The sequence below is a fragment of the Ostrinia nubilalis genome, chromosome Z (genome assembly GCF_963855985.1).
Source record: "Ostrinia nubilalis chromosome Z, ilOstNubi1.1, whole genome shotgun sequence".
Taxonomy (NCBI): Eukaryota; Metazoa; Arthropoda; class Insecta; order Lepidoptera; family Crambidae; genus Ostrinia; species Ostrinia nubilalis.
The window spans coordinates 40,001-59,378 of NC_087119.1; the positions used below are offsets into that span (position 1 = coordinate 40,001).

The 19,378-nt window shown below is 39.5% G+C and overlaps 1 long non-coding RNA gene across 1 annotated transcript; it reads right to left on the reverse strand.

Annotated features, from left to right (window-relative positions):
* Window positions 1-4,488: 4,488 nt before the first annotated feature.
* On the reverse strand, window positions 4,489-8,621 carry LOC135086929 (uncharacterized). Its single transcript, XR_010260644.1, has 3 exons — window positions 8,539-8,621; window positions 4,732-4,895; window positions 4,489-4,529 (listed from the first exon to the last, which is right to left on the reverse strand). It is a non-coding gene; the product is annotated as an uncharacterized LOC135086929 (long non-coding RNA).
* Window positions 8,622-19,378: the final 10,757 nt, after the last annotated feature.

Sequence of the window (19,378 nt, forward strand, 5' to 3'; positions counted from 1 at the left end):
TCCCCCCCGCCCCCCGCGCACCTCCCCCGCGCTGCTGCGCGCGGGCGGTTATCGTTAGTCTATGACCGCGACTAATTTGTCCAGGAAATACTTATTTTTTGTCAATAATCGGGTTATCAATAATTAATTGTATTCTTCAATTTCTTTAAGTTTTAATTTAGTTTTATAATCATGCGTTAAAATTTTATAATGTTAATAGTTATATTTTTTTATACTATACTAGTTTTTACCCGCGGATTCACCCGCATGAAATTCAGTTTGTCACAGATCGTCATAAATTATAGTTTATTATGTTTTTCTGGGTTATGAACAATAATACTGTAAAGTTTCATCAAAATCCGTTCAGTGGTTTTTGCCTGAAAGAGTAACAATCATTGTTCACATCCAGTGGTTTTTGTGTGAAAGAGTTCAGTGGTTTTTGTGTGAAAGAGTAACAAATATTATGTTCACATCCAGACATCCATACAAACTTTCGCATTTATAATATTAGTAGGATACTACGAGTAGCTTTTGTTCAGACGAACATTGATCTCTGATCAGCAACAAAGGCCTACATCATAGTGCAATCATTGCACATCATACAGGCGTACATTATTATAGATCTAAGTAATGTACTTGTATGTGTGTGTAAATAGCGTTGGTATAAGAAGAAGTAGAAGAACTTAAAGTACTCCAAGGCCCTATATTTAAAAGCAGATTGACTTGCTGGCTTTTGGACAAAATGTTTTTATAGTTATAAGAAATATTTTAATTGGCGACATTGATATTATTTATTTAATTTTACATTGACATTTTCTTAACTATTTGACATTTAATATTATTGAATCCTGTAATTTTTGCACGTCTGCGACCCTGTATTACTGTGTTTTTGGCAAATAAACGTTTTGAATTTGAATTTGAATATAAATATTGTAAGATTGTTAATAAATTATCTTTGACTGGACTTGGACTACATCATTTCAACCACGTATCGTTCCACCTGGTAACTATATTCCTCTCACTGTGGCCAAGAAACCCTTAGCCATCAGATCCTGATCAGTTTTGTGAGTCTACTGGCAGTGAGAAAAGTGAACACACTTCTACGCACTTAAAGACATTTTCACACTCTACATTAACATTAGTTGGCAGCTGCACAGCTATAATAGGTACACTGTCTTGTCATCGATTCTCATGCTCATAGAATAAAAGTACTTATGCTGGATTGCACCATCTTACTTTAACTTTGACAAACGTCAAAAATCTGTCAAACTCCATACAAAAAAACGCCGGTTATCGTTATAGTTACGGTCAAAATGAGGTGGTGCAACTCAGCCTTAGTCAATCTAAAATAAATTTGTATTTTACCAAACAGCAAATCGCCTATAGAACGAAACAATAATCATTCAAATAAAGATGTCGTGAAAATTTCGTCATCCAAGTGAGCATTTTTGCTCTTATAACAAAAACTTCTCGTACCTAATTAACCAAATTTAATTCCATTTTTATGGGATCAAATGGCAGCCATTCCGCATCAATCAAAAAAAGAATCTCGGAAATCGTATTACATGTTTTTCATACATGTTTTTTCTCGCTAACTCCCGTTCCCGTGGGAATTTTGCAATATCCTGTTGTAACTAAGCTTTAAGTTTACTAAGGTACCTACATGCCAAATTTCAAGCGTCTAACTTAACCCTTAATTACTCGCATAAAGAATCTTACATAACTGCTCGCATGGGGTCACAGATGACCCCAAATACACAATTATTGTGTGAGTAGTTTTTAATACATACTGAAATTTATAAGTAAATGAAACTATATTATTATAAAAATGCTTTATTTATTCTTTAATATCTATAGGTAATGACATGAATTTCTTACTAATTATACAAAAACAAGCTAAATTAAAATAATTGTCAATAATTAACAATTTGTACTTAGGTATACTGAGATCATAGGTAATAGGTACTAGTATTTTTTAGGAACTCTCCGAATCATTCTTGTTACACTGTTGACAGTATATTTCAGAGTGATCATTGCACACAAATCTTGTACATTTCTTGCATTTTCGATTCACTTGATTGTGCGGAGGATTGCTCGATCTCATTAGCGCTATCATGATCACTTTTTGTTATTTCATCTAACTCTGGCTCAGAACTCGACCCTCCAACTTCTTCTTCATCAGAAACATCTTCCAACCATTGCACAATTTGCTATTTTTTCCTATCTCTACTAACTCTGAAAAAAAAAGACTAAGTAGTAGTAAAACTGAATTTATCAATATTTTTATTGTTTAAGCGGTTTAAATTTTTCATACAAAAGGATTTTTCCGCTAATTCCTGTTCCCGTGGGAATTCCTAAGTAAACTATAACCTGCCCAGGAGTATGAAGAATAATTGTACCAAGTTTCGCTAAAATCCGTCGAGTAGTTTTTGTTTCTATAAGGAACATACAGACAGACAGACAGACCGGCAGACAGACAAAAATTTTACTGATTGCATTTTTTAGTATAAAATATATATAGTAGTATCGATCACTAATCACCCCCTGATAGTTATTTTGAAAATATATTTCATGTACAGAATTGACCTCTCTACAGATTTATTATAAGTATAGATATTTAGCAGATTTTGGTTTTGAAATGATTGTTGTAGTCAAGAGAAGATTTTGTGAGAGAGAAAATATCGGAAAAAGTAGGAAAGGATTTCAGGTAATAGAAAAAAATACGTTTCGCCTTTTATTCGTAGGTACATACGTTAAATAAGTAAAGTTCACTGGGTCACCTAGTAAATAATGAAACAAAAGTGTTCACTATTATGTAGTTTAATCGTTGAAATATGAATTAGGTCTGTGCTGGTGTTCAGAGCGCGCGCGGGGTTCTCGCCAGCCTCGGCGGGGCGGCGGGCGCGGGCGCGGAGGCAGGCGCGAGGGCGGGCGCGGGCGCGGGCGCGGGCGCGGGAGCGGGCGCGGGCGGCGGGCGCCCGGCGCGGTCGAGCGCGCGGTTGAGGCGCTCGATGTGGCGCAGCTGGCGCAGCACGAGGCGCACGTGCGAGTCGCGCAGTGCGCGCACGCCGCCCACCCACCCCTCCGTTTGTGATTCATCTGTGTGAAACGTGTAACAACTCAATAATTTTTTTACTACTCACACACATGCGAACTTCAGAAATCTTATCAAAGGTGTATCTAGCGCAGGGTTGGCATGTTTAAAACAGTTTGAAATAGTGTTTTATTTCAAACTGTTAAACTTACCAAAGGAATTGTAGACATCGTCATCTTCCGCACATCTCCTGCAATAAAATTATAAAACTATGTATTGAGAAAAATATGTACAGTTTATTTAACTGCAATGATACGAAAATTTCTTTTTCAACTGACTGTCGGTACATAAGTGAAAAGCATCTGCCATCAAAGAAGAAAGAAAAATATATCGTTAAAACTTAAAAATAAACTATTATATTGTATTACTAGCGGCCGCCCGCGATTTCGTACGCGTGGATCCCGTTTTACCCCCTTCATCTATCTTTCGCGATTTAGATTTTTTCATACAAATGTTTTTTCCCGCTAACTCCCGTTCCCGTGGGAATTTTGCAATATCCTGTTGTAACTAAGCTTTAAGTTTACTAAGATACCTGCATGCCAAATTTCAAGCGTCTAACTTAAGCGGCTTAGATTTTTTAATACAAATGATTTTTCCCGCTAATTCCCGTTCCCGTGGGAATTCCTAAATATACTATAACCTGCCCAGGAGTATGAAGTATAATTGTACCAAGTTTCGTTAAAACCCGTTGAGTAGTTTTTGTTTCTATAAGGAACTTTAGAAAAAAATTGGTCTAATTGATCCCCAAAGTGAGGTATTTTTTCAAGTCACACTTATGGTATATTATGTTAATCATTTATTAAGAAATTAAATGTGTTGGGGCACCATGATTGCGTCAGAAGAAAATCGTTAATATTCGCGTCGCGGAAGGTGCGGTTTATTTGATGTTGAGTATAGTTACAGACAGACAGTCAGACAAAAATTTTACTGATTGCATTTTTGGCATCAGTATTGATCACTAAAATCACCCCCTGATAGTTATTTTGAAAATATATTTCATGTACAGAATTGACCTCTCTACAGATTTATTATAAGTATAGATAGATAGGGTGTATAGAAAAGATTTGCTAGAACATTTCGATATTATTGTTATTACTCTACATCTATACTTATTTAACATAAAAAAAAACTATTTCGATAGTGTATTTTTGTCAAATCGTAGAGAAAAACCACAGCATGATTGTAGTATGCGTTTTCCTAGACCGAGTTGCACCACCTTATTTTAACCGTGGCTATAACCGGTCATTTTTGTATGGAGTTTGACAGGCTTTTGACGTTTGTTACGATTAAAGTTAAGGTGGTGCAACTAAGCCTTAAACTCTTTCCAAGCTGTTGGTGACGTCGTGCGTACTTGTCGGCGAGCGCCTGCACGGCCACGCTGCGCCGCGCGACGCCGCGCGGGCCCCGCGCCGGCCCGCGGCTGCATTCGGCCTTCGCCAGACAGGGCTCCAGGGGTCTGCTAGAACATTTTTTTTCTTATCCACGGTTTTAAAAACCCGATTATAGTGATTATAACGCTTGCAGACTACCTTTCTCCTATGGCATAATATAAGAATACCGGGACGAAAGGCCGCCTGCTACATTATTTGATCCTAAAAATTAAAATGTAAAAATGTAAGTAATTATACACAAATTATATTTTTATGTCTAAAAATAACCTCGCATCTGTGGCGGTCGCGTGCGCTTCATCAGGGACTTGCTCGCCGGCGCCGCGCGGCGCGACCAGCGGCAGCGACGAGACCAGCTCCGCCAACAGGCGCCGCACCAGTCGTCGGCATTTTCTGCTACTCTCACGCACAACTCTTCTGTCGTCTTCATTATTCTGGAATTATATTAATCTGAATGATTTTTCAGAATGGTGGTCTCCACTCGAGAACTACCTCAACGGCCATCTAAGCCAAGACTAAGTTTAAATTAAGGATGGTCTAAAAGCTGCGGAAATGTCGAGCAGAACACCATAAGATTTCAGTTGAAGTGCCTCTTAAATTCAAATTCATGCTTAATATTATGTAGGCCCATTTCAGGGCACTTAAAAAGGGTGTTTATTCAGAGGTATTCATTTTTAAATTGGTTACACTGTTTCTAGTGATAGTTGGTGGTACATTTGTGGATAGTAGGTTTTGGCATTTCATAATTAAATAGAATTACTTCAGAACAACGCTTGCAAATTGTGCAAAAATGTATTTTAAAAAACATGGTTCAGTTTTCCATACAGACGTCCATATTACGGTCGACGTAATTTTCGTAACTTGTCATTCCTCAGATTAATGATATTACTGTGGCAGAGCTATGGTTTCAACAAGATGGTGTTACCATCCAACCAACACGCGAGAACACATTCAATTTATTGCTGTAAACATTCGATGAGCGCATAATTTCACGTGATGGATCTTTGAATTTGCCTCCGCAATCGGGTCGATCTCACACCTATGGATTATCAACCGACTTCAAAAAAGGAGGAGGTTCTCAATTCGACCCGTATGTTTTTTTTTTTCTATGTTTGTTACGCGGTAACTCCGCCAATTATGAACCGATTTGAACAAATTTTTTTTCGGCGTATAGGTAATACCTCAAGGGTGGTCCCATTCAAATTTAATAATAAAAAAAACAACCCCCAAGGGTGGAAAATTGGGGATGAACTTTTTTATACGCAATATCTCCGCCGATTATAAACCAATTTGAACGATTATTTTTTTGTTGAATAGGTATTATCAAAAGGGTGGTTTCATGCGAATTTGAAGAAAATATTTCACCCCCAAGGGTGGAAAATTGGGGATGAACTTTTTTATACGCAATATCTCCGCCGATTATAAACCAATTTGAACGATTATTTTTTTGTTGAATAGGTATTATCAAAAGGGTGGTTTCATGCGAATTTGAAGAAAATATTTCACCCCCAAGGGTGGAAAATTGGGGATGAACTTTTTTATACGCAATATCTCCGCCGATTATGAACCAATTTTTTTGGTCTCAGTGTACTGCCTACCTTCAGTGGTAACATCAAGGTAATAAATAAAAAAAATAAAAAATGTATTTATTGCCTTCGAACCATTAGACAGGTACATGTAGTTAAAGGACATCATCCACGTTTCATATATTTTTGGTCCAAAATCAAAAGTGCCGGCCAACAAAAAAAAGTGCTGTATTCTGACAGAATACGTCTGCCTAAGCATTTGTTACTATGGCACCAAAGCCGTAGCTCCACTGTGCGTCGAGTATTTGAGATCTAAAAGTCATCGACTATTCATACATTTTTTGTTCAAAATCAAAAGTATCGGCCAATAAAATAAAAAGTGCTGTATTCTGACAGAATACGTCCGCCTTAGCATTTGTTACCATGGCACCAAAGCTGTAGCACCACTATGCATCGAGTATTTGAGATCTAAAATTCATCGACGATTCATACATTTTTTGTTCAAAATCAAAAGTGTCGGCCAATAAAAAAAAGTGCTGTCTTCTGACAGAATACGTCCGCCTTAGCATTTGTTACTATGGCACCAAAGCTGTAGCACCACTGTGCGTCGAGTATTTGAGATCTAAAATTCATCGACGATTCATACATTTTTTGTTCAAAATCAAAAATGTCGGCCAATAAAAAAAAAAGTGCTGTATTCTGACAGAATACGTCCGCCTTAGCATTTGTTACTATGACACCAAAGCTGTAGCACCACTGTGCGTCGTAGTATTTGAGATCAAAGTCAGTCGTTTCATATATTTTTAGAACTCAAATACTACGATGCACAGTGGTGCTACAGCTTTGGTGCCATAGTAAAAAATGCTAAGGCGGACGTATTCTATCAGAATACAGCACTTTTATTTTTTGGCCGGCACTTTTGATTTTGGACCAAAATGGATGATGTCCTTACAACTATAATAATATGAAGTACACCGAAGGCAATTGGACCTGGCTCAGTCTACGTTGTAAGGAGAGATCCTTGCAACACTGGTTTTCAGCCATGCCCAATTCTCCCAAAAAAAAATAAAACCGACTTCAAAAAACCTACACTAAAACGTAGAAAAATAATTACTAATTACCTACTTATTTATTAGGACGAATTAATAATATTTATGTAGGTAAACCATGATTGATACTTTTGGAGTCGGTGCAGGCAAACTTTACATGTTTCATAATCTTGGCACATTATTTTTCTACGTTTTAGTGTAGGTTTTTTGAAGTCGGTTTTATTTTTTTTTATAAAATTTTACTTATTTTCTCTGGGGTTATGTGAAGTCCACTACTGCGCAGTTAAACTACGGAATTCAATGCCAACATTCGTCACGTTATTGACGATGTATGGCCCCAGATGCCCGAAAAAGAAATTGAAAATTGGACATCTCGATTACGCTACATTTGAGCCAACCGTAGCACCCTTAGACCCGAAATCATTTTGAAGCATTGCCCTAAATTGAGAGGCCACGTTTCCGAGCCGAATAATATCATCACTGGTAGCACATACTGATTAAAGACTTTCGTCTTCAGGCACTGAGGTATTTTTAACGAAAAGATGTTGTGTAGTTTTCCGAACGCTGCCGAATTGAGTTGGATTCGCGGGGTGCTGGGAGTTTCATAAGTCGGAGATTTCAATCACTGTACTTACAATATTCTGTATTTGTGTAAGGCTGCCCTTCAGGGCTGTTCTAAATAGTTTTATTTATTTCCATGTCCAACGTTGCCGATTATTAATTATTACAGCGGAACGCTAATGCATATTTTTTTTATTAGTAAACAATGTGTTTCTATGGAGACATCATCCATAAGTGCACATGTACACTACAATAATGACGCTCGAATGGACAAGTTTCGTGATGTTGAAAACATTAGATTTCACTGAATAGGATTAAAATATAGACCAAAACTAAAAAGCCGGTGAAGTTATTTTTGAAATCCATCAAGAAATGGCTGAGAAATTAATTATTGAAATTACCTCCATTTCATTATAAAATATAAATTTATGCACTCATCACACCATGTATGTACCAAATATTGAGGACAGGAACAGAGGAAAATTAAAAAATGGATCTGTCAATAGCACTGGACCAGGGGTGATTTACTGTTTGTACTTCGAATGACTGTCGTGACTACTTCGAATCAAAATGGCGCGAATTTTTTTATGCGCAACTTTAGGGCCCTGTAACTTTTGTATTTGTAGAGATATTTTCATGATTCTTTCACAATTATTATTAGTTTTACTTATATTTTGAAGTTTTATTAAAAGAAAAAAATTGGAAACTTGTCCATTGCTCGGATCAAACTCCCCGCGCCCCGCGCTTCCCTGAACCAAAAAGTGGTGGGGCGCGTCTTCGTGGAGGAAACGAACTATACTATTCTCCAAGATGACCAACCACTTTATGTTGCCTGAAAGGAACAGCAAGTTTATTTTTATTCCTTGTATGAAAGTATTTTTATACTAAATGTATAGGAATGGATTTTAATATTGCTAGAATTCGCTTTTTAGTGTACGTACTTGTTTAGGATCAAGGTATTCATGAGCGGGTAAGGTATATTCTTCGGTCGAACGCAGTGCTGGCGGCGGCGGAATAGCACGCTCCGCGGGCCCGACCGGCGCGGTGGCGAGCGGCGCGCCGGCGCCGGCGCTCACGAGCCGCACTGGCGCCGCCGGCGGCCGCAGAGAGTAGTACGCCGAGGTGCACGACAGGCCGGCTCTAGAAAGCTTAATAAGCTTAATAAAGATCAAAATGTCGTCGTGCGAAAGCAAGACAAGTAAGATTTTGTAAAGCACTGCTCTCGTAGCCCTTGAAAATCTCGATCGATAAGAATCAGATTATTCTCAGGATTATGCTTAGGATGAGAGAATTATCTCTTGAATTTTTTGAATCTATTAACCCGCCGGTACTCGCTTCTCATTTTAGATAAACTCAAAAGTAATTAAGCTGCTTATTGCTACGACTGAAAAGCGTTTATTATGATGATCATACACGAGTAATTTGACTAATATCATAGGAGCCCTACAAAGTGTGTTTACTTACCGTTGCTTGACGAGCTGCCGTCGATGCTCGAGCTCGGTGAGCGCGGACAGCAACGCGCGCGGGCGCGACGGCGGCGCGGCGCGGGGAAGGGCGCGGGGAGGGGCGCGCGCGGGCGAGCGGCGCGGCGGGCTCGCCGACGGGCTGCGCGCGCGCCCGTCAGGACTTGCCGCGCCAGTACTGAAACAAACTTCTTACTCTCAAATAATGCTCAAGAAACCTTTTAGATACCCTACAACGGACCTCTATAGGGAGGCTCAGGTTCTTACAGTGCGTCAGTTGTTCATCCTTAAAACCACCCTGATTGCCCACAAACGATTAATCTCATCTGATGAATACAATACTCTCCTTAAAAAGCGCGTATTCAAAATCCCCACTCCCTCTGTAAATTCTCGATTTGCAAGCAGATTTGGTGACTATGTTAAGGCGCGTATTTATAATAAGGCAGCAAGCTCTTGTAATATAAAATCTTGTTCTGTTTCGGAAGCAAAGATAGCCCTAAGCAAGTGGTTACTCTCGCTGGATTATTTAAGTACAGAAAACCTGATAAATTGATGTTTTTAGGCTACTCATGATGTTTCTTTTGCACCAGAAATTGCATTGTTGTACTGGTTTTTCTTTTCTCTGCAAGTTACACACTTAATTTTATTGGTTTTCCAAGATACAGGCTTTGCCTAGTTTGGAAACCTCTGTATATTTACTCTGTGTCTCCTTCAGCAATGCACTATTTATATTTATATTTAAATTGTGTTACTACCATTGTAAAAGTTTTGTGCAATAAAGAAATATTATTATTATTATCTCCTTTATTAATCTTTCTTTCTTATTTTTAATTTTTTCTTTTTACAATGTTATTATCAAAAAATAAAAATACATTATAAAAACAAAAATCTTATTATTATTATTATTATTAATCTAATGCCACTGCTCTGTTCTGCGCCGACTTTTCGGCGGCGGCGGCGTCGTCGGCGGCGTCGTCGGTGGCGTGATCTGTGTTTATTTATCTTATATATATAAAAGAAAGTCGTGTTAGTTACTTCACTTATAACTCAAGAACGGCTGAACCGATTTAGCTGAAAATTGTCAGGGAGGTAGTTTAGAGCCAGGAGAAGGACATAGGATACTTTTTATCCCGTTCGAAATAAAAAAAAAGTCTGCTTATTTATTGCCATTAAGGCGGAACAAAGTTCGCCGGGTCAGCTAGTTATTTATAAAATCTATACTAATATTATAACGTAACGTATTATAAAGTAACTCTGTCTGCCTGTCGGTCTGTCTGTCTCTCTGCTTTCACGCTTAAACCGCTGAACCGATTTTGATGAAATTTGGTATAGAGATAGATTGAGTCCCGAGAAAGGACATAGGATAGTTTTTATCCCGGTTTTTGAAACAGGGACGCGCGCGATAAAGTTTTTCTGTGACAGACAAAATTCCACGCGGGCGAAGCCGCGGGCGGAAAGCTAGTTATTTATAAAAATAACTGCATGTTTAGACATGCGTTCAGTTGTCCGACTATAATCAAATGAGTTGAAAGAAGTTGGGATATGACGAGGAGGAGTCGCCGCTCCGTCTCCCCTTATAAATAAAATTAGCACATCAGCTTTCTTGAGCATAGTTTGATAGTATTTGGATAGCGGCTTTTGACAAATAGTGACCCTTAAGTTCTTGTGGATTGCCAAAATGCGAGTACCAATGCGCCGATGATAGTACCCTCAGCAGGCAATTTGAGCTCTTTGGAAGCACATAATGTTGTATTTGCTGGCTGTCGACCACAGTTGGATTCAAATGTAATGAAAACAGCGATAAAAAAGTTCACCTCTGCCATTCTGCTAGAGGAGAACATTTTGTCTGACATTATTCTAAATACCTATTAAATTATTTAATATTAAATACTTTATATTTTTATACATACGTATTTCATAGAATAAAATTATAAAAATTAATGTGTAGTTAACCTACCTGTTATTTTGCCACCCTGTACTTTACACTCTGTACTTTGTAAATCCCAACTAATATTATAAATGCGAAAGTAACTCTGTCTGTCTGTCTGTCTGTCTGTCTGTCTGTCTGTCTGTCTGTTACGCTTTCCCGCTTAAACCTCGCAACCGATTTTGATGAAATTTGGCATAGAGATAGTTTGAGTCCCGGGAAAGAACATAGGATAGTTTTTATCCCGGTTTTTGAAACAGGGACGCGCGCGATAAAGTTTTTCTGTGACAGACAAAATTCCACGCGGGCGAAGCCGCGGGCGGAAAGCTATAGTTAATATAAATAATTTCCTGTAAAAGTACAAAATTATCTTATCGATAATGTTACCATTTTGTTGTTATTAATATTTGTATCTCTCCTGTGGATAAGCACGGCGCGGAGGCCCGTCCTCTTGGAGGGCGTTCATGGGGATACAGATCCAACAGGAAGAGGCCCCTTTGACATTAACTATTGTAACTAAATACCCCAAAATCTTACCGTACTGGGGACGATCTCGAACGAGGTTTTCTATGGCTTCGACCTGAAATGGAAATCAAAGATGGCTATAATTATTTAGGTTGTTACTATAGAAAAAAAAGATCCTGGTTACGTTTTAATAAATGCAAGAACTAAAACAACTATAAAATTGGTCTATAAGGGCTTCACCTCTGAAAATATTGATTTTTGTTGTATTTTTTTAATTTAATTTAAGTAAGGCATAGTTTTAATGTTTCATTGTTGCATGGAGTTGCTTGGTGACAAACTACCAAAGTAGGTGTAACATGGAGACGCACCCGCGACGGCCGCGCCGCGCCGCAGCGAGGCGCGCGTCAGCGGCACCGCGCCCTCCGCGCGACACCTGCGGAACCACACATTAGGGATTGCTAAACTTGGGGAGCCCTGACTAAACAATAGATCCAAATCATGAAGTGCCGGCGCGTTTCACGATGTGACCGGGCATATCACGATGTGGCCATTTCACCGATCGGTCGACGACATACACAATTTCACGGGTCATAATAATTGTAATATTCATAATTGTCCATTTTTTTAATATTTAATGATTAGTAGGTATATAGACACTATTATAGACAAGGCTACTCGACCCATTCCTTGAAAGTTGAAAGGGGTAATATTAGAGGACTTTATGTCCCTGTATACTACGACTATAAAAAGATTTCTGCCACGGCATAGGCTGTGATTGCTTTACTAACAATTTGCGTACGAAATACTAAACGAAAGAATGATCTTTTCATCAAGAAGAGGAACTCATAGAATATAGCTTACTTACAGAAAGTCTGCCGCAATCATTGTGCCCTTAGATTGTAGGTACGTTTATGGAATTTAGATGTTACAGAAATTAATAAAACATTTCATAATTTTGGTACGATGATAGCTTTTTTAGTTAAATTGTCAGTGATTGTCAGTGTCATGGTGTCATGAGATTTATGATGACCTATAGATGACCCACGCTGAACTGTCCCGCCAAACTCAATGACAGGGGGGCGCTACCATCGTTCAACTATATGGTTTCCAACATGGCAAAAATCGGAGCTAGCGATCCGGTATTGACGGTGGCGCCCCACTGTCAATGTCATGCATAGGACAGTTCAGTATTTTGGAACTATACATTGAACTGTCCCACCAAACACTAAACTCATTGACAGGGAGGGAGGCGCCACCATCGTTTAACTAAGTTTCCAACACATAGAGGAATTAATTGGTTAGATTCTCTAAGTCCAACATGACAAAAATCCTATACAAAAATCGGGACCAGCGATCCGGTACTTTATGATCCGGTATTAATTGATGGTGGCGCCCCCCTGTCAATGTCACTGATGGGACGGTTCGTTGTAGCACGGTTGTGTATTTCCAATATCGACGGCAGAAAGCGATTTTGTCGTATCTCAAAAAGTCCGATTTTACACCAGAGCAAAAAAACGATTTCAAAAATTCATAAATCTTAAATTAAGAAAGTTAGAAAGCTGAAATTTTACATGTTTTTTCTACTAATTAAACTTTATTTAATAAAGGTGATTGGAATATTCTAGAGTTACTACTTCATTGACTTTTGACTAGATACAGCAATTGATTTTTTAATATCGAGCTGCAGAAATGTTGTATCAGGAAGGTAAAATGTATGGCTTATTTAAGTTGACTTCAGTTCCCAGGCAGCGGATCTGCTGTATCTCAAAGAAACGATAAACTCTACAGGGCTATTTAGCTGTATGGACCTTTTAATGAAATAACTTTCTACATTTGAAATGTTTTATATACAATAAGAGTCAGAGATGTGAAAACAATAAAGTACTGTATCTTTTTCTTAACTGTTTTATTTAAATTTTAAGAATGTAATGGCACAAAAAAATCAGTCTGTTTTTTAATTATAATAATCAGTCCGACAAAAATATTCTTCTTTATTAGTTTATCTCTCTTCTTCATTAATTTTAAGAAGCATACACTTTCTCTTTAAAAGTTTAACAATCAGCCTGCCATAGTTTTTCTTCTTCATTAGTTTCAACAATCAATCTGCTAAATTCAGTATTAGTTTTTAAACTAAATAAAAATAATCATCATGTTACTTTTCCTTCTTTGTTCATTAGTTACATAAATCAGTCTGCTATACTTTCTCTTTATTGCTTGCAACAATCACTTACTTATACTTTGTCCTGAGGTTTGCCACTTATTATTTTTAAACACGTAAACAACAAGTGCCGTGTGGGGGGACGGCCATAAAGAATACTCTTCCCCACCGCCAACAGGAGGCGTGTCGTAATAGGCGACAAAATCCCTGCAGCACCGGACGAGCAGCAGCGTCTGCGTGCAAAACCTCACAAAAAAAACTGCGATCGCTAACCCGCCTGCCAAGCGTGGCGATTAAGGCAAAATCCCCTCATGAAGAGACACAAAAAAACACGGCCCCTAGTCCCCGGCGGCCCCACTATCCCGGGCCACGGTAGCGGTCACGGTAACGGTGGGGCGAGAGGTGCTAAGAATCACCGGGTACCGACAGGCTACCAACCCCAACGACCTCTGGCCCTGGCAACATTTAACACTCGCACGCTGCGGACTGACGTGAGGCTCGCCGAACTCGAGGAAGAACTGAGCAGGTTGCGGTGGGATATCGTAGGATTATGCGAAGTCCGAAGAGAGGGGGAGTACACCATAATCCTGAAATCCGGAAACCTGCTCTATTTCCGGGAGGGCGACCAACAGTCCCAGGGTGGTGTCGGGTTTATCGTCCACAAGTCCCTTGTCAACAACGTGGTCCAGATCGAGAGTATTTCGGCGAGGGTAGCGTACCTTATACTCAGAATCACCAAACGGTATTCGCTGAAGGTCATACAGGTATACGCACCGACCACGGAACACCCCGACGATGAAGTGGAGACTATACCCATTTTACCGTTGTGAAGCTCGAAGGGCGTCGACTGATGAAGTCTACGCTCCGCCCAGCGCCCATCCAACTCCAAAACCTTGAAAGCTTTCAGCTCGAGTTGCAAAATCGTTTCGAATGCCTGGGAGACTGCGAAATTGTGGACGAATACAATGACAGGTTCGTGGAAATTGTCCAAACGACTGGGTCTAAGTTCTTTAAAACCCGTCGTTCAAAAGAAACCAAAAAGATCTCTGACCTCACCAATAAACTTATAGAAGAGAGACGAAACTTGGTTCTGCAGTCCTCTGAAGATGCTGCTCAGTATCGGCGTCTTAACAGACAGATCTCCAAGTCTTTGACTCGCGACCTACGCCAATTTAATACAGAACGTATTAAAGAGGCGATTGAGCGTAACAAAGGCTCTAAAGTGTTCGCAAGGGATCTGTCTGTTGGCCAAAGTCAACTGACCAAGCTGAAGACCGAGGATGGCAGAGACATCTCGTCGGGGCCTGAGTTATTGGAAGAAGTTGAGAAGTTCTATGGACAATTATACACGAGTGTACTTCCCAAATCTAGCTGAAGACCCAAAAGCTAGATTGACCCGACACTACACCGAAGATATCCCGGACGTCAGTCTGTACGAGATTAGAATGGCTCTCAAACTGCTGAAAAACAACAAGGCACCGGGTGATGATGGAATCACGGCTGAGCTTCTGAAAGCAGGCGGAACGCCGGTACTAAAGGCTCTTCAGAGGCTGTTCGATTCCGTCATACTTGAGGGAAAAACGCCTACGGCATGGCACAGAAGCGTGATGAAACTTTTCTTCAAAAAAGACGACAAAACCTTGTTGAAAAATTTATAGACCCATCTCACTTCTGAGCCATGTCTACAAGCTGTTTTCGAGAGTCATCATGAATCGTCTCGCACGCAGGCTCGACGACTTCCAGCCTCCCGAACAAGCCGGTTTCCGAAAAGGCTTTAGTACCATATACCACATACATACGCTACGGCAGATTATAATCAGCCACTTAGGAGTTTGTGGACTATAAAAAAGCCTTCGACTGACCTGGGCAGTGCTACAGTCTCTCCAACGGTGCCAAATTGACTATAGATACATCGAAGTGCTGAAGGGCTTGTACGAAAACGCCACAATGTCGGTCCGCCTCCAGGATCAGAACTCGAAACTTATCCAGTTGCAGCGAGGAGTGAGACAGGGAGATGTCATATCTCCGAAACTGTTCACCACCGCCCTGGAAGATGTTTTCAAGCTTCTGGACTGGAGCGGATTCGGCATAAATATCAACGGCGAGTATATCACCCACCTTCGTTTCGCGGACGATATCGTAGTCATAGCTGAGACCGTGGAGGACCTAAACACAATGCTCGATGGCCTCAGTAGAGCCTCTCAACAAGTGGGTCTTAAAATGAACATGGACAAGACAAAAATCATGTCAAATGCCCGTGTTGTACCCACTCCTCTAAAGGTTGGAGACACTGCACTCGAAGTTGTTAACAATTATGTATACCTGGGACAAACAGTCCAGTTAGGTAGGGCCAACTTCGAGAAAGAGGTCATCGTCGAATCCAACTCGGCTAGGCAGCGTTCGGGAAGCTTCGCGAAATTCTCTCGTCCGAAACACCGCAGAGTCTCAAGTCAAAAGTATTTGACCAATGTGTGCTGCCACTAGTTGCCAGTGATGGTATACGGATCTGAGACGTGGTCGCTTACTATGGGCTTCATAAGAAGGCTCAAAGTCACCCAAAGAGCGATGGAGCGTGCTATGCTCGGAGTTTCCCTGCGTGATCGAATCAGAAATGAGGAGATCCGTAGGAGAGCAAGAGTGACTGACATAGCCCGCAGAATCGCTAAAATGAAGTGGCAGTGTGCGGGGCACATAGCTCGAAGAGCTGATGGCCGCTGGGGCAGGAAAGTTCTGGAGTGGCGACCACGAGCCGGAAGACGTGGCGTGGGCAGGCCTCCCACTAGGTGGACCGACGATCTGATGAAGGTCGCGGGTGGTGCCTGGATGCGAGCGGCGCAGGACCGGTCTTTGTGGAAATCCTTGGGGGAGGCCTTTGTCCAGCAGTGGACGTCTTTCGGCTGAAACGAAACAACAAATAAAAATGTAAAATAATATTTATTTTAAGAATTTACAATTCTGCGTTCTCACTATCGGCGCTAACGCACAACTGCCGCGCAATCAGAATGGCGTATGACGCAGCGGGTGGAGGGGGTTTGATTTGCTAGAGTGACGTATTACTTGCTGTACACAAAACAAGACTCTATTCTAATGATGTTAGTAAGATTTTCGCTATTAGATGATACGTTTGAAATGCAGTAACTATTTTATAAGTACTCACGTCAGTTCGGCGCATTTGCTGTATGTTCGACATCGTAAGATTTTAAGGCGGCTGAAATGCTGTATCTCCTTTAAAATCAATGTTCGACTCAGGAAAAGAGTGCTGTAACTGTTTAACATACTAGTAGTGTGGTCGTATCTATTTTATTTTCGAAAGTTGCGATTTTTTGACTAGTTACAGCAATTGGTCAAGTAAATTGTAAAAAAACTGGAAAAAATTCTATGCCGTATCTATATTTTTTTTTCATCGTAGAAAGACGATACATACACCATTCGACGCGGCTTTTTTTTCTTAATACAATACAATTATAGCCTGACCAGGAACATAAAAACCCTGGCATAGAGGCTAGGCGCTTCAATTGCATTTGATAGTGCAACACTGGGTACAGTCGTACCTGTATTAAATTATAGGCTAACTTTATGTATCAGGATTCAGGATTATAGGCTTATTTAATATTTTCGTAAATTAACAAAAACGTATTATATTATAGATAAACTGGTTTAAATAAATTAAATGAAACCATCAATCGAGCAAGTGGGATTTTATTATTATTCATCAATAATCAAATTCTGAACTTGAATATTCAACTACAATGTCTGCTCATGAACGCTTCAAACTCGGTACTTCTTTCCCAATTCCATAAAATTCAATACTTACAAAGTGACAAAAAACTTTAAAATAGGTAGTTGAAACAAACCACAGCTAATTTTCATAGTTGACTGTACTATACGATAAACATGTCAGTCAATTTGACAACCCTTGTCGGAAACATTATTCAATGAAAATATTGTCCGAACCCTTAGTATTTCTCTTCGACAAATACTTTAACACATTGTGAACCACTTTTCTTTCACGACTATAAAAAGATTTTAGCAATTTAATTCACAAAATCAATTGCGCACATTTAAAATAAAGTTTGTTTACACTTTAACAGCAATAGACTGACATGCAAGGTGACATGTCAATGAAGTTTTCAATTACTGTTGCCATTAAAAGAAATTAGTACCATTAATTTTCCGCAACATGGCGAGGGTTTTTATGTTCCTGCCCCCCTAGACAAAACGCACTTTTTGATCGAATCGAAAATCGAATCCGTCAAATTCCATACAAAAAAGGGGCTTTTCGACCACTTTTCGACTGGTTTGCGATTATAATGGCACTTTGTCTAGACCCACTGGTCAGGCTATAAAAGTCATTTTAGCCAATTTTTGAGATACGACATTTCCGCTTTCTGCCGTCGATATACTGAACTGTCCTATCCATGATCCATGATAGTCTAAGATCCCGCTATACAAGGACCTTCACCGAGATGCTTATTTGATGAAACATATTTTATATTCAATTTAACATGTCAATAATTATATTGCTTAAGGGTTGCCTAATAAATTTCAGTCCAGGATATGATTAATTAATCATTAAAAAAAGTTTTATTTTTAAATATTTCATCGGTTTGATTATTAAACAAACTCCATACCAATCGAAAGTATGAAGTCCATAGAATATGCAAACGTTAGGTTGCCTATTCTTTTCCAGTCATAACTCTCGGGTTGCCAGGTATAAACAGGTAAATTGATAGAGCATTTTGCATCAGTCTGATAATTTAATCAAATATAAATGAAAATAAAGATTATTTCATTATGAACACGGTGGTATAGGGTTGCCTGCGAAAAATCAGTCCTGAATGACGGTTGTCGAATTTTGTAAAGTGAAATTAAAACTGAAAGGTGACATTTTTCGAGTAATTGGCAACATTTGGGAAAGACGAGTTGTATGAGGCGTTCGTGAGTCTTGTCAAGAGGTGTCGCTTGGGTGCAGAAATTTCTCCAGTGTTGCCATGCTTTCGGAGATTTGGTCCAAAAATGTCGAAAGTGGAAATAACGACTTCCGGTCAAAAATTTGGATGACGCCTCCTGCAAAAGAGTCGTACAAATGACATTTGATCATTTTCATCTCGATCACCTGGCAACACTGGCAGCTACGGGGAAAAGTATTTTTTTTTTCGACATGGGTGTCTTTAAAATTAAGGACGGACAGAAGGAGATATGGCAGAAAAAATCCAAAAATGGGGTTTGGTCGGTTATACGACCCAGATTATGGGAAAAATCCGAAAATTCAGAAAATCAAGATGGCGACCGAGTGAGCGGTCATTTTGTAAAAAGTTTCAGATTTCTGATTTTTCAAATGCATTTTTTGGGCAGTTGGCAACATTTGGGAAACTCGAGTTGTATAGAGCGATTACGTAGTTTGCTAAGGAGTATCGTTTGGAAAAACAACATTTTCCAGTGTTGCCATACTTTGAAAGATTTGGTCAAAACATGTAAAAAATGGAAATAACGACTTTTGGTCCAAAATTTGGATGACGCCTCCTGCAAATAGGTCAAACTAATGACATTTGACTATTTTTATCTCGATTACCTGGCAACACTGGCAGTTACGGGGCCACAAAATTTTGGGACTTGGGTGGTTTTAAGGAATTGTTTCACGGGATTGGTTTAAGTTAGAAAAAAAGTAAAAATGGGTTTCGGCGCGGAAAATGGTCTAGATTAAGTGAAAAATGCAATAAGTATGGCAACACTGGAAAATGTTGTTTTTCCAAACGATACTCCTTAGC